The sequence below is a fragment of the Narcine bancroftii genome, chromosome 10 (genome assembly GCF_036971445.1).
Source record: "Narcine bancroftii isolate sNarBan1 chromosome 10, sNarBan1.hap1, whole genome shotgun sequence".
Taxonomy (NCBI): domain Eukaryota; kingdom Metazoa; phylum Chordata; class Chondrichthyes; order Torpediniformes; family Narcinidae; genus Narcine; species Narcine bancroftii.
The window spans coordinates 28504899-28520109 of NC_091478.1; the positions used below are offsets into that span (position 1 = coordinate 28504899).

Here is a 15211-nt window from a genome sequence, read left to right on the forward strand (position 1 = left end):
CCCTTCAACAGAATTTGGTAAGACATTGTAGACAAGATAGGGGAGGAATGGATGGGATATATCTGATAGGGTGAGGCCAGGGTTGTTGTGGGGATAGGTTGTGGAGGTTGTCCTGGCGATGGGTTCATGGAGCCAATTGGTAAGGTAGACTGAAAAGCAATGTATCATGTTGGGAAGTGTGGGAATGTGGGATATGGGCATAGGTTAGGATGTGGTGATAGAGAGGGAAACTATCCTGGTTTCATGGATAGGTGACTTACAGCGGATACAGGTGATTCTGATACAGATAGAAAAACCAAGTGACCCAAAGTTCAAGTTCAGGTTCAAGTTTAATGTCACATGTACCAAGATGCAGTGATAGGGTTGTTTTGAGAGCAGTCCTGTCAGAAAGGGTGCAGAGAAGGTTTACCAAGAAGCTGCGTGGATTGGAGAAAATGTCTGATGAGGAAAGGTTAATCAAGTTCAGGCTTTTCTCTTTGGAGCAACAGAGTGGACAACCAGCACCTTTTTCCCCAGGACGAGAGTAACCCATACCAGACGACATCTATTTAAAGTGAGTGGAGGGAAGTTTAGGGGACCCAGCACTGTTTTTTACACATAGAGTGGTAGGTGCCTTGAATGCGCTGCTGGCAGTGACGAAGGCTGCTACAATAGGGGACTGTGGCGAACCGCACCACTCCATTATCTGTAGTTGTGGGCCCCCGCAGGATCAGGAGTTCCCGGTGGCCAGGGGGCACAAATTCGTCTGGGAGGTGTGTGACTTCAAAGGTTGGGTGATTGTGATAGTGTGCCAACTGCAATTATTTAAACTTCTGCGAAGATTCCATTAAACAATTCTGTTGGTTCAGCTCACAGACAACTTCTGTTGTGCTTTATTCATTTGTGGTGACCTCACTATAGATGTGCAGAATCCTGTTGCGCTCAAACTTCCAGTATTTTGGACCTCATAGCCACAGGTCAGGTTCGAGCAGGCCAAGGCCCATTTCCATCTACACTAGATTACCGCTGACGCTGCAAAGTACTACTATGTAGTTGCATCGCTGGACCAAGACATCGCGGGGCATATTGTCAATTTCTTATGCCAGCCTCCAGCCAACGACAGGTATGAATCCATCAAAGTCCTACTCATATGTATTTTTGGCCTTTCCCGACGCAATGGCAGCTCGACTTCTCCATATGGTCAGCCTGGGTAATCCCACTCCTTCTGAACTAATGAATGAGATGCTGGCACTCATGGATGGACACAAGCCCTGTATGCTTTTCAAGCAACTTTTTTTCGAGCAAATGCCAGAAGATATCTGTTTGCTGCTTGCAGATGAAGAATTTAATGATTCCTGTCACTTAGCGCCCTATGCTGATGAGTTGTGGCACATGAAGCTGTGCCTTGGCAAAGGGCACGAACCCTGCCCACTCTGAATATCAGTGCAGCATCAGACTTGACAGGACGCAGCGGAGACAGAGCAGTGGTGCTATTACCATCAGAGAGGGAGAGTTGCAGCCCACTGCTACCGTTCCCACTGCTACCGTTCCCCCTGCACGCATCTAGGAAATGCCAAGGCTGGCCTTCTGTAGTGGCTGTGACGGCCGGCCACAAGAACAACCTCATTTTCCTCAGGGATCGACACTCAGGCCATCATTTCTTGCTTGACACTGGAGCGGAAGTTAGCGTGTTTCCCTCCTCCGGTCCAGACACACGTTCAGGAAAGAAGAGCCCTCCCCTCACAGCTGCCAACAACAGCAGCATCCGGACATATGGATCACGGACAATTCCACTTAATTTCAGCTTGTTGCAGTTCAGAAGACTCTTAGATAGCCTCAAGGATGCAAGGAAAAATAGAGGGTTATGGGTGTGAGGTAGGGAAGGGTTAGATTGTTGAGAAGGTTCATCTACAGTAGATCGGCACAACATTGTAAGCTGAAGGGCTTGTAATTTGCTGGAATGTTCTATGTTCTACATCTCATACAAATTACAATAGAAGTGCAGAGTTATAGAGAGAGGTCAGTTGGGACGGAGCAAAGGCAGCATCGTTTTACCAGTGTGAGATTCCTTCAGGAAATAACGGTGGGAAAGAAACTGTCCTTGAATCTAGGAGTGTGTGATCTCACGCTCTTCCTGACAGGAGTAGTGGTGGGGGGGGGGGGGGGCGGCGAGTGGTGAAGAGAGTGTGGCTAGGGTGGGATGAGTCTTTTAATGTGTTGGCTGTATTTTCGAGGCAGTGGGAGCAATGGATGGAGTCGATGGAGGGGTGGGGGGAGATTTGTGATGGAGTCGATGGGTGTGTGCAATGGACTGAGCCATGTTCACAATCCTCTACAGTTTCTTGTGGTTTTGGACAGAAAAGTTCCTGTCCCATGCAGCGATGCACTCTAATGGGATGCTTTAGTGGTGCACCTCAGGCTTCTGAGAAAGTGACCTGCTGCTGCAGTTACTTGGCCGTAACAGTGAGGTAGTTGGACCAGGGCAGGTGTTTGGTGATGTGTTCTCTGGATAACCTGAAGCTCACCACCATCACCATTGAGATGCATGGGGAGCTCTGAACATGGAATGCAGTACCCTAATGGGAAGATGTGTCAGGGAATCTCTGCTTCAGCTGAGAAGAGTGTTAGGGTCAGTGGATGGGAGGAAGGGGTGAATCGAAGATCATCTGTGAGTGCAGGAGAAGGTGGGAGATGGTCCCTGGATCTCAGACTGACACTGTCCTCTCTCAGGGCAGCCATCCTAGTTTCAGTCACCCCCCCACCCCCGACCCACTCCTTCACCTTCCCTCTGGGACATTGAGGGCCTACTTCCTGTTGATGTTTCATTAACCATGTGGAAGGATAAATCAGAGATCTTTAGCAGCAGGTTTGGGGGGTGGTGGAGCTTCAGTTGAAGCCCAGAGGCATGTGGTGGCTGACTACTCCTTGCAGGTCACAACATTTTGGGGTGCAGGAGCTAGTGGTCTTCTTCCCTGCATCCAGAGCAGGGCAGGGAGGAATGAGTGTGGAATTAGTTGTCACAGATGGGTAGATTTAACGTGGAAGTTGAAGGGTCCTGGATTGGTGAGGATGTCAATGGTTATGAGAGAAGGCAGGAGAGTGGTACGAGGGACAAAATACCTCAGCCATGATTTAACTGGCAGAAGAATACAATGGGCGTGATGGCCTTATTCTAACCCCAAAATCTCCTGGTCGTACAGCACAGGAGGAGGCAGGGAGGCAGCGTGTGCTCAAGAGCAGCAATGGTGGGGAAGGCTGGATGAGGCACTGGGGATGGGAGGGCCTCATTAGAGCAGAGAAATCCTCTACAGGGTAATGAGACTAATGAGTTGATTTGCCAAGATCATCCTGCGGAACACACCCACGGAGTGCTCACCATTAACCCAGTAAACCACGCAAACAGAAAGCACAAAACAGAAAGCAACATCTCAGGGTATGAGGTCGTTATCCGCACACAGTGACCATGGCCCCCACACACTGACCGTGGTCCACACACACTGAAAGTGGTCCTCAGACACTAACTGTGGTCTCCACACACTGACCATGGTCCCCACACTGACCGGAGTCCCCACACACTGTCCATGGTCCCCACACTGACCATGGTCCCCACACACTTACCATGGTCCTCACACACTGAAAGTGGTCCTCAGACACTGACCATGGTCATTACACTGTGTCTGTTGTCCCCACACACTGAAAGTGGTCCTCAGACACTGACCGTGGTCATTACACTGTCTGTGGACCCCACACACTGACCTTGGACTCCACACACTGTCTGTGGTCTTCACAATGACCATGCCACTCATGTCTGCTGTCTCTCTCAGTGAGAACGCGGCTGATCTTCAGAGTTATATCTCAATAATAAATACGGCAGAGGCTTAAATCTGGAATAAAAACATAAAATGCGCGGTATACTCAGCAGAAGAAGCCAACATCATAAAAGTCCCCCCCATCACCCTGGTCACAGCATCTTCTCTCAGCTTCCTTCAGGTAGAAGGTACAGGAGCCTGAAGACCAGCACCTTCAGGTTCAAGAACAGTTTATTTCCAACAATTCTGCTTGTTACACTGATCAGGGACCGCTCCGACACTATAAAATGACTGAACTATTGTAGGTTTAGCTTGAAGATTCCTATTTTCCTCAACCAACACCAACAGGATAATTACCCAGTGTGGAGGCTGAAACGTCGGCTGCCTGTTGCTCTCCGTGGATGCCTGATTTGCTGAGCCCCCAGCACTTGTGTGATGTTCCACTTCTCCGGTACCTGCAGACTCCTTCCTTCATCGGGAAAAGAAGTGATTCCTGGAATGGAAGGCCTGCTGTGGAGGAACACTTCAGCATTCCAAGTTGGAACTCGGTGGAAGGGTGGACATTTCTGACAAGGCTCAACAAGTATGGAGGCTTATTCTCCTGTCTGCTTCAGGAGGTCAAGTAAAAAATCTATAGAGGTAAAGGTGCCACAAGACTCGCACTACCAGATTCAGGAACAGCTGCTATCCCTCCACAATCAGACTCCTCAATGACAAACTCACCAGGGACTCATTTAAGGACTCTTACTTTGCATTTTATCTATTACAGAATTTTTTTTCTGTATTGTAGTCAGTTAGTTCACATTTGTTTCTTTGGATATGTATCTATTCCCGAGAACACTTTACAGTTACACTTTACAGTCCGCAGAATATTAGGGTTGGATATGATGTCATGTATGAACTCTGACAATTAATTTGAACACTGAAATTTTGGTGGAGTCTGGAAGCTCAGTGTCACAGGACAAGAGGTGAAACTGAGATGAGGGAGGTCTGCTAGAGAGGGTGGAGGTGAATGAGAGTGAAGGGGAGAGAGGCATAGGTGAGGGGCAGTCCCTCAATGGTTCAACCCCTCGATGGTTTACTCCCTTGATGGCTCACTTCCTGCAATTATTCACTCCATTCGATTCTTCACTCCCCTTTATGATTCACTCCCTTCAATGGTTCACCCCTTGATGGTTCACTCCCCTCAATGATTCACTCTCCTCGATGGTTCACTCCCTCGATACATCACTCCCTTGGATGAATCAGTCCCTTGCTGGTTCACTCCCTTGATGGTTCATTACCTCGATGGTTCACTTCTTTGATGGTTCACAATGCTCGAAAGTTTACTCACTTGGTGTTTTACTCCCCTCGATGGTTCCCTCCCTCGATGTTTTTGACCTGCTCTATGAAGCACAAAACCTTTACTCCTTGGACATCTCAGTGTGGCTGGTGTAAAACATGGAGCCACCACTATTCCTTTACGGAGTAGCTTTCCCCTTCCCTGTCTCCAGGGCATCCTGCTCCAGCAGGTTCATCCACAGAGTTGGGCAGGGTGACTGAACACTGAGCTTCCTGTCACCTTAATCCTGTGACCCACTCCCCCACCATGCTCTCTGTCTCTGGGTCCAGCAATTCACAGTGAACCCCAGCAGGTCGAGGAACAGCATCCCAACTTCGACATATGATATAACAACACATTGCAATCAGCAACTTCAGACCATGAGTCCTCCTGACTAGAACAGAACTGGTTATTTCCAAATGAGCTAAAACGTTCATGGTTTCACCCCCAACAGACACAATGGTAAACAATAAATCCACTTGCTTTTACCTCTGATGGATGCTGTGTGACCTGCTGTCTTTCTCCAGTGTACTGCACTATTTTGAACTCATTGTAGTGTTTTCGATCTTTGGTTGGCTTTGCACTGCTTATTCTTCCTTTCTGTTTTCTCTCTCTCTATCCTCACACCTTATCCACTTTCTCTCTTTAAACCTCCTCCAGACAGATCAGACGCGGTGAACAAGCTCTCCTCACCGTCTCAAAGCCCTCGTTCCATCCAGTCCTTACTCAAGAATCCCTTCACTCCCCTCACACCCTCTGTGGCATTCAAGGCATCTTCTCTATTTCAGATGAAAGATCATCAAGGTTAAAAGGGTCATTATTTGTATGGGGAGAAAATTCAAAATTGGGAGTCCTCGTGCAGAATATCCTGAAGGTTAACCTCCAGGTTGAGTCGGTGGAGAAGAAGGTGAATGCAATGCTGGCATTCATTTCTAAAGGAATAGGATATAAGAGCAGGGATATGCTGTTGAGGCTTTATAAGGCAATAGTGAAGCCTCACTTGGAGTAAGGGGTACAGTTTTGGGGTCCTTATTTAAGAAAGGATGTGCTGGCATTGGAAAGGGTTCAGAGAAGATTCATAAGAATGATTCCTAGAATGAAAGGATTAGCAGATGAGGAACATTTGATGGCTCTTGGACCGTACTCCTTTAAGTTCAGAAGAATGAGGAGGCTATCATGGAAGCATTTTGAATGTTGAAAGGCCTGGACAACGTAGATGTGGCAAAGTTGCTTCTCCGTATAGGAAGTCAAGGACAAGAAGGCACAACTTCAGGATTGAAGGATGCCTATTTAAAATAGAGATGAGGAGGAATTTCTTTCGCCAGAGGATGGTCAACCTTTGGAATTTGCTACCACCAGCAGCTGTGGAGGCCAGGTCATTGGGTGCATTTCAGGCAGAGATTGATAGGTATCTGAATAGTCAGGGTATCAAAGGTTATGGGGAGAAGTCAGGGGAGTGGGGCTGATTGGGAGAATAGAACAGATCATGGTGGAATAGTGGAGCAGACTCAATGGGCCAAATGGCCTACTTCTGCTCTTTTAGCCCTGTGGTCTCCCTCTGTACAGGACCTGTCTAACCCAAGCAGAGTTCCCCTCGCTGGTGCACTGGTCAAGCAAGGTCTCAGCACAATCAGACTACCCTCAGAAGGTGCTGAGACTGCCCTTCACAACGAGTGCTTGCTTTTAATCACTGTTGCTTTTAATCACTGTGTTTACTAAGTGACATTGGCCAAGTGGATTGAATCCATAACATTCTTATATTTGCCAGAATGAGGTTTAAATCCAGCCCTCCGGTACAATATGACCACTCACAGGAATATGGGCGTGAATATTTGCCCATTAAAGATGCCATGACAGCACTAATTACAAGTCATGTCCCCTCAGCTCGGGTGAAGAATGACAAAGGGTTTGCTTAGGATGTGCGAACTGTTCCTGAATGTTCACACAGAACTTGGCAAACACACTGCCTCTTCATTCCGCAGTGCTCCCAACCAAGATGTAACCCATTCACTTAATGATTGTACAGTTCATTTCCAATGCCTGGATCTGCTGTGCTAACCTGTGTATGCACATGATGGATGGCTGCAGTGAAAATGGAATAACACCAAGCCCACAACAAGATTTCAGGATAAATATGAGGTTGGGGGGGGAAGTGAAAGAAGGCAGGCAGTCAGTTATGCCTCTGGTGGGGCAAGGAGGACCTCATCAATATGTGATCACCAGCTGTCTACAGAACACAGAGATTCCATCACATAGGCATGTAGACACGACTAGGGAGACAACAGTGGGTGGTGAACTTCCCAATGTCACATCAAGGGCACCCTTAGTCCCACACACATATGAGCATACACACATACACACACTCACAGACTCATACACACACATGCACTTGAACACACACACTCTCACATGTGGACATATACAGACAAAACACAAACTCACATGCGTACACATGCACGCACACTATTGCTGGGCTGTGGATGTGTCATCTGTGGGAGGGAAGTTCTTGGAAAGAGTCTACAGGCAAGATCATTCACACTGAAAGGCAAAGACTACCAACATGGCTTTGTTGGGGGTAGATCCTATCTCACCAGCAGACTGAATATTTTGATGTAACAAAAAGTATTGATGAGGACAGTGCAGTTGATGTCATTCTCTGACCATGTCCTGGATGGGAACATCCAGAAAGTTTGAAAACACAGAATCTGAGAGATTTGGCAACTTGGATCCAAAATTGGGACACAGAAGAGTTCAGATCGGGAGCAACTCAGAGGGTTGAGCAGCATGGGTGAAGGGAAAGGATTTGTTAATGTCTCAGGTCTGATGCAGGGGTCTCGGCCCAAAAGGCCAGCAATTCCTTTCTCCCCACAGACCTTACTTAACTCTTCTGAGTTCCTTCAGCAGTTTGCTTTTTGCTCTAGATACTGAATTAGAATTTATTGTTATGAACATGTCATAAAATCCGTTGCTTTGCAGCACCACCACAAGTATTGCTAAAAATTACACTTAAAAGTAAATAAATCAGTGCAAATATTAGACAAAGTGAGGCACTGTCTGTGGTTCAATATCCATTCAGAAATCTGATGGCAACGGGAAAGAAGCTGTCCTTGTGCCGCTGGGTGTTCGTTTTCAGGCTCCTGTACTTTTTTCCTGATGGTAGCAGAGTGAAGAGGGCATGGTCTGGGCGGTGGGGGTCCTTGAGGGTAGAGGCTGCTCTTTTGAGGTTGTTCATAGAACCATAGAACATTATAGCATAGAAACAGGCCTTTCAGCCCTTCTAGTCTGCACCAAACAATTACTCTGCCTAGTATAGTCCCATTGACCTGTACCCAGTCCATATTCCTCCATACCCCTTCTATCTATACACTTGTCCAAATTTTTTCATAAATATTAAAATTGAACCCACATTCATGGCTATTTTGTGATGGGAAGGCTGTTTCCAGTGATGTGCCACAGGGATTGGTGCTGGGCTATCATTTCTACCTCATTTATTGAGTATGAATGTAGGAGATGTGATCGTTTGCTGATAACATGAAAAGTGGCTTCAATTGTGAGGAGGTAGTCATGAACTTTCGGGTGACATGGATCAGTCTGCAAGATGGGGAGGCATTCATTGGCAGATGGAATCTCATTCTGAAATGGAGTTCTTGAAAGCAACCAATAGGGTGGTACACATACAATCAATGCTCCTTAGAGAGCATTAAATCGGGGGGGATGTACACTCGATGGTTTCCTGGAGGTGGGGAAGAAAGCAGACGGCATACTTGCTTTTAACAGAAGACCAGAACTCATAAACCCTGAGATTATTTTCCTGCGGCCGAGGCAGAATTTTGACTTAATCAATAGGTGCATAAAACTGTAATCAAGAAAAGATATAACACAAAAAAGAAAAATATAAACAAGAAGGCCACTATCAGGAAGGAGATACAGGAGCCTGAAGACAAGCACTCAATGGTACAAAAACAGTTTCTTCCCCCCCCCCCCCCCACCCCGCCATCAGTAATATTTCCACCTGTAACGTTGCTGCAAAATAACAAATTTCATGACGTGTTCATGGCAATAAATTCTGATTCTGGTTCTGATTTAGTGCAATACAGAAAATGTTCAATAATAATGTGCAAAGTAAGGGTCCTTAGATGACTCTCTGATTAATTTGTCATTGAGGAGTCTGATAGTGGAGGGGTAGTAGCTGTTCCTGAAGCTGGTGGTGTGAGTTTTGTGGCACCGGTACCTCTTTTCAGATGGCAGCAGTGAGGACAGAGCTTGTGCTGGGTGGTGTGGATCCTTGATGATTGTTGCTGCTCTCCGACGGCAGTGTTCCATGTAGATGTTCTTAATGGTGGGGAGAGTTTTGCTGTGAAGTACAGGGCTGTGTCCATTACTTTTTCCACTCAGAGGTATTAGTGCCCCAAAAAAGGCCATGATGCAGCCAGTCAGCACACTTTCCACCACACATCTGTAGACATTTGCCACGGTTTTCAATGTCATACCAAACCTCCACAAATTCCTGAGGAAGTAGAGGCACTGATGTGCTTTCTTTATGATGACATTCATGTGTTGGGTCCAGGAGAGATCCTCTGAGATAGTGACTCCCAGGATTTAAACTTGCTCACCCTCTCCACCTCTGATCCCCTAATGATCAATTTCTGTGCAATGTGACCAATTATGAAGCATTTACCCAACTCTTCTAGCTGTGCCTTGCTTTCCACAACCTCCATTTTTGCTGGTTCCCGGCTGTGTGTACAAAAGATTAAAGGGCCTTCCCATGGAAGCAGCCCCAGTCCTGGAATCTTATTGGATCAGAGGCCCCTGTTTTCCATCTCCTTGAGGGGTCTTCTGCCTCGATCTTCGGCTGACACTGTTGGAAGTTCCCACTGCTGATGCTCTTCTTCCCGCTGTCCCTTTACTCCCTCCCACCCCCCCAGATTTCTCCAGAGTTGGCCTCATTACTTTTCCCCTTGCAAATGGTAACACTGACTGTCAATATCACAGTTATCCTCAGGTTTCAAATCTGCACCCACTGCCCTGGAGGTTCAGCAGTCAGTGTACATCCAGGGTCAGTGAACTGGGGACCTCCCTGTGACTGTATGTGTCCAAACATTCTTCCCATAGCATCGATTCCAAGCTCAAGTTTTATTGTCACTTTATGCCTCGTACAGTAAGAAAGATTCATTCACAAGCAGTCTTGCAAGTCAACTCTTAACACAACACCATCCGAAGTAAAGAGTGACAGACACAAAAGTCTGCAGACACCATGGTTGAAGTAAAAATACAATGCTGGAGAAACTCAGCAGGTCAAACAGTGTACTTTATATAGAAAAGAGTCAGAGGACCAGTTAATCCACAATAAGGGCACCATGAAAGCATTGTTATGGGGTTTATTCAGGACCCTAATGGCTGTGGGGATGAAACCATCTTTGAACATGTTGATGTGAGCTTTCACACTCCTGAACTTTCCTTCTCCCTGATGGGAGGAGGAAGAAGAGAGTGTGTCCGGGGTGTGATGGATCCTTCAGTCTGTTGGCTTCCCAGGCAGTGGGAGATGTAGATGGAGTTCATGGAGGGGAGGGAGCTTTGCATGATGTTCTGAGCTGCATTCACCTCCTTCTTCAGCTTTTTCCGATTTTGAGGAGAGCAGCTCCCATACCATGCTGTGATGCACCCAGCAAGCCTGTTCTTGATGGGGTCCCTGTAGAGGTTGTTGAGGGACAAGGAAGACATGCTAAACTTCCTTAGCCTCCTGCTTGTCAGTGAATGCAGTGGGAACCTCAGGATATTCTTGCTAAGGATTCACGAGGATGTTCAAGTGATCTTCCGTACAGTGACTGCGGAAAATATTATCCACATATTTAAATTCTTTTGGTTCCCAGTTATCCCTGGTGAGTGATATACAGGTTCCCTGAAGAGGGCAGCAGGTTGACAGCTGGTGAAGGAGGCATTTGGCACCATGCCCTTCATTGGACGGAGCATTGAGCAGAAGATGGGATGTCACATTACAACTGTGTAACTTCAAGTTCAAATTTAAGTTTATTTATTTTCCGATTGTACAAGTACAATCCAACAAAACAATGTTCTCCAGTCCTTGGCACAACATATTGCAAACACACATACAGATAAAAGACACATACAGACAAATGATACACATTCACAGTGCTTTTATACAAATATAAAAATAAATATTATTGTTAAATAAATAGTTGAGTCTCAGAGGGTTTGTAAGAGCAATTCATCAGTCATTCAGCGTTCTCACTGCCCATGGGAAGAAGCTGCTCCTCAGCCTGGTGGTGCTGGCTCTGATCCTCCTGTATCTCTTCCCCGACAGGAGCAGCTGAAAGATGCTATGTGCTGGGTGGAAGGGGTCCTTAATGATTTTGCATGCCCTTTTCAGACAATCCCAGTAGATTAAATGGATGTGGTGGGGAGGGGGTGGTGGGGGGGGGGCGGGGGGGGGGAGGAAGACTCCAGTGATCCTCTCTGCCACTCTTATGGTCCTATGGATTGGCCTCCAATCCATTTCTCTGTAGCAATCGTACCACACTGTGATGCAGGACGCACTCGATAGAGCTCCTGTAGAAGGTTGGCATAATGATGGTCAGTAGCCTTGCCAGTTTCAGTCTTCTCAGGAAGTGCAGTCACTGTTGTGTCTTCCTGACAAGTGAGGATATGTTGTGTGTCCAGGATAGGCCACTTGTTAAGTGGACTTCTCCATCCCAACCAGGCAGACTACACAAGCTGGTCCCGTTTGCCAGCATTTGGCCCTGGTCCTTCTGAGCCTTCCCTGTCTATGGACCTGTCCAACTGTCATCTGAATGTAGTGATTGTACCTGCCTCTCACTTCCTCTGGCAGCTCATTCTACACACTCACCACCCTCTGTGTCGAGGAGATATCCCTCAGGTCCATTTTAAATCTCGCCCTCTCATCTTAAACCTATGCCCTCTAAAGTTAGACTCCCTTCCCTGGGAAAATATATCTGAGCATTGATCTTATCTGTGCCCTTATGTTGCCCCTGCCACCACGGCAATCGAGCCGGAGCTTCGGGCAGTGAGCGCAACCAAAGTTCAGCAAAATGGCGCTAGCCTTGCTATGCAGTCAATAAACAGGGATAGCGTGAGGGGAAGAAGGCCATTGTTATGCAGAAAAGTACCTGCGCGTGGGAAACCCGCTTTTATTATGCATGTTGTGACACCAGCCAAGGGGGGCCTCAGCAGGAACAATGCAAGTGTAAAAGTCAGGCCTGAGCCCTAATAAAATTCAAAGCTTAACCTGATGAATCAACCACCCGTGTGGTTTGACCAGGCTGAGGTTCCAGATCTGGCAGATCAAATTAGAATCCACCTGGTACTACCATGTGGTGAGCGCCCTGGACCAGGACACAGCAGGCTGGGTGGCCAACTTCATCCAGGAGCCCCCATCGGAAGGCGCATACACCGCCTTCAAGAACTTGCTGATTGGCTGATTGAGACCTTCGGGCTCTCACGGAGTGAGAGAGGGACACGTCTGCTCCACCTGGACGGGCAAGGGGACAGGCCCCCGTCAGCCCTCATGAATGAGATGCTGACCCTCCTGGGCAAACAAGAGCCCTGCATCATGTTTGAGCAGGCATTCCTGGAGCAACTGCCCGAGGACAGCCAACTGCGACCCCAGGAAAGTCGCAGCATGAGCAGACATTCTGTGGAAACAGAAGAGAGAGTGCTCGGTGCCCGTGGAGCTCATCACTAAACCCCGCAGCCAGACCCATGCAGAGCCGCCAAGAGAACAGCAGTACTCCAGAGGAGGTGATCCAGACAACCAATGGCGTTTCTACCACCAGAGATGGGGGACCGGAGCCCTCTGGCGCAGGCTGCCATGCACATTTCAGAGAAACGCAGGGGCCAGCCGTCACTAATAGCCACAAAGGCTGGCCACCAAGACAGCCTCCTATACATTTGGGACCGCCAGTCTGGATGATGCTTCCTTGTGGACACAGGAGCAGAGATCAGCGTCCTGTTCCCATCAGGACAGGACACCAGGAACAGGCAATCAGGCCCCATGCTGAGGGCTGCCAACAACAGCACGATTCAGACCTACAATACCTGCATTGGCCCAATTGCATTTTGGAGGCAGCCTCTTCTTGTAGGTGTTCATGCTGGCCACTCCTAGGGGCAGACTTCCTGTGCGCCCACAACCTGCTAGTGGACCTCAAGGGAAGGAGATTGGTCCATGCCAAGACTTTTCAAACCCCCCTCAAAGATGCTAGGCTCTCAGTACTCCACCTGGACTCCATACAGAGATCAGACAATGAGTACACCAGGGTCCTGGCTGAGTTCCCTGCAGTGCTCATCCCCTAATTCACCATTGTGATGCCCTGACATGCAGTGCAGCACCACATCCTTACCCAGGGCCCGCTGCTCCGAGAAGCTCCAGCTGGTGAAGGAGGAATTCAGGAAGCTGGAGGAGGTCAGCATCGTTCGGTGGTTGGACAGCCTATGGGCTTCTCCCCAAAGTTCCCCAGACCTAATATGGCCAAGGGACTACAGGAGTTTGTGGGGATGATCAATTTCTATCACAGGTTCATCCCCTCAGCTGCTCGAATCATGCGGCTCTTGTTCATCTGGATGGCAGGCAAGGCGAAAGACATCACTTGGGATAACGAGTTAGCGGAAGCCTTCTTGAAGGCTAAGGAAGCCCTGGTGGATGCTGCTCTCCTGGCACATCCCAGATCAAACACTCCAACGGCCCTGACAGGAATGGCGATCGGCGGAGTTTTGGAGCAGCAGATGGAAGGAAGATGGTAGCTGCTGGCTTTCTTCAGCAAAATCTGTGGCCTCCCGAACTGAAGTACAGCACTTTCAACAGAGAGCAACAGGCACTATACTTAGCCATCCACCACTTCAGGTACTTCCTGGAGGGCAGGTCCTTCACAGCTTTCACAGATCACATGCCCCTGACTTTCAACTTGGCTAAGATCTCGGACCCCTGGTCAGCCCGCCAGCAATGACACCTGTCTTACATCTCAGAGTACACCACAGATGTAAGGCACATCTCCGGCAAGGACAATGTGGTGGCTGACACACTGTTCAGGCAAAGTATCCATGTGCTATCAAGAGGAGTGGACTTTTGTGGCACTGGTGGAGGCGCGTCAGAAAGACAAGGAGATGCCCCAATACTGGACTGCCATACTGGGACTGCAGCTCCAGGATATCCCAGTCAGCACAGGTAACACCAACCTCCTATGCGACATGGCCACCGGTCAGGTCAGACCCATTGTTCTGGTGGCTTGGAGACTACAGGTTTTTGACTCCATCCACGGACTGGCTCACCCATCCATCAGGACCACAGTCCGGCAGGTGGCCAGCAAATATGTGTGGCATGGTGGGCGAAGGTATGTATGCAGTGCCAAACAACCAAGGTATAGCAGCACACCAGTATTCCACTTCAGCACTCTGAGCCCGCAAAACGAAGGTTCGACCACATCCATGTGAACATAGTAGGACCCTTGCCAGTATCCCAGGGTTTCCGCTATCTGTTCACGTTAGTCGACCACTTCGCCAGGTGGCCAGAACCAGTCCCACTGCCAGACTTGTCCACAACCTCGTGCGCCAGGCCCCTCATCTCATTCTGGGTGGCATGGTTACCATTCAACATCACATCCAACAGAGGGGCCAGTTAACCTCCAGTCTGTGGTCCAACTTCGCCAGCCTGTGGGGTGCCCAGCTGCATCGCACAACAGCTTACCATCCACAGTTCAATGGGTTGGCGGAGCATTTCCACGGGCACCTCTAAACCATGCTCATGAACAGACTCCAATAACCCAACTGGATAGACGAGCTACCATGGGAGCTGTTGATCATCCGCATGTCACCCAAGGCGGACCTCAACACCCACTTTGGCTGAACTTGTCTACCGAGCTCACAACAACAGGGCCAAGTTCAAGCTGGGGGTCAGAGGCAAGACGGAGGTCTTCACCACAGACAGGCTGAAGATAGCACACCTGGACCCAGCATGCCCAGTCGAGACGCCAGCACCATGCCGAAGAGACACTCCACCAAAGGCTGCAGAGACTTTCTCTCTGGGCACCAAGGACAATAACAAGGACAATACCGTTAGTTCTGAGAGGGGTCA

The 15211-nt window shown here is 48.4% G+C and overlaps 1 long non-coding RNA gene across 5 annotated transcripts in view; it reads left to right on the forward strand.

Moving 5' to 3' along the window:
* The first annotated feature begins 895 nt into the window (after positions 1 to 895).
* LOC138744358 (uncharacterized) overlaps positions 896 to 15211 on the forward strand; it is a 62341-nt gene continuing 48025 nt past the window's right edge. For 2 of the 5 annotated variants that reach the window (XR_011345454.1, XR_011345453.1), the window contains exon 1: positions 896 to 1102. This is a non-coding gene — a long non-coding RNA (uncharacterized lncRNA). Of the gene's footprint in view, positions 1103 to 2269; positions 4428 to 15211 lie in introns of those variants that run through there. The other 3 variants (XR_011345456.1, XR_011345455.1, XR_011345457.1) reach the window with 3 other exon arrangements.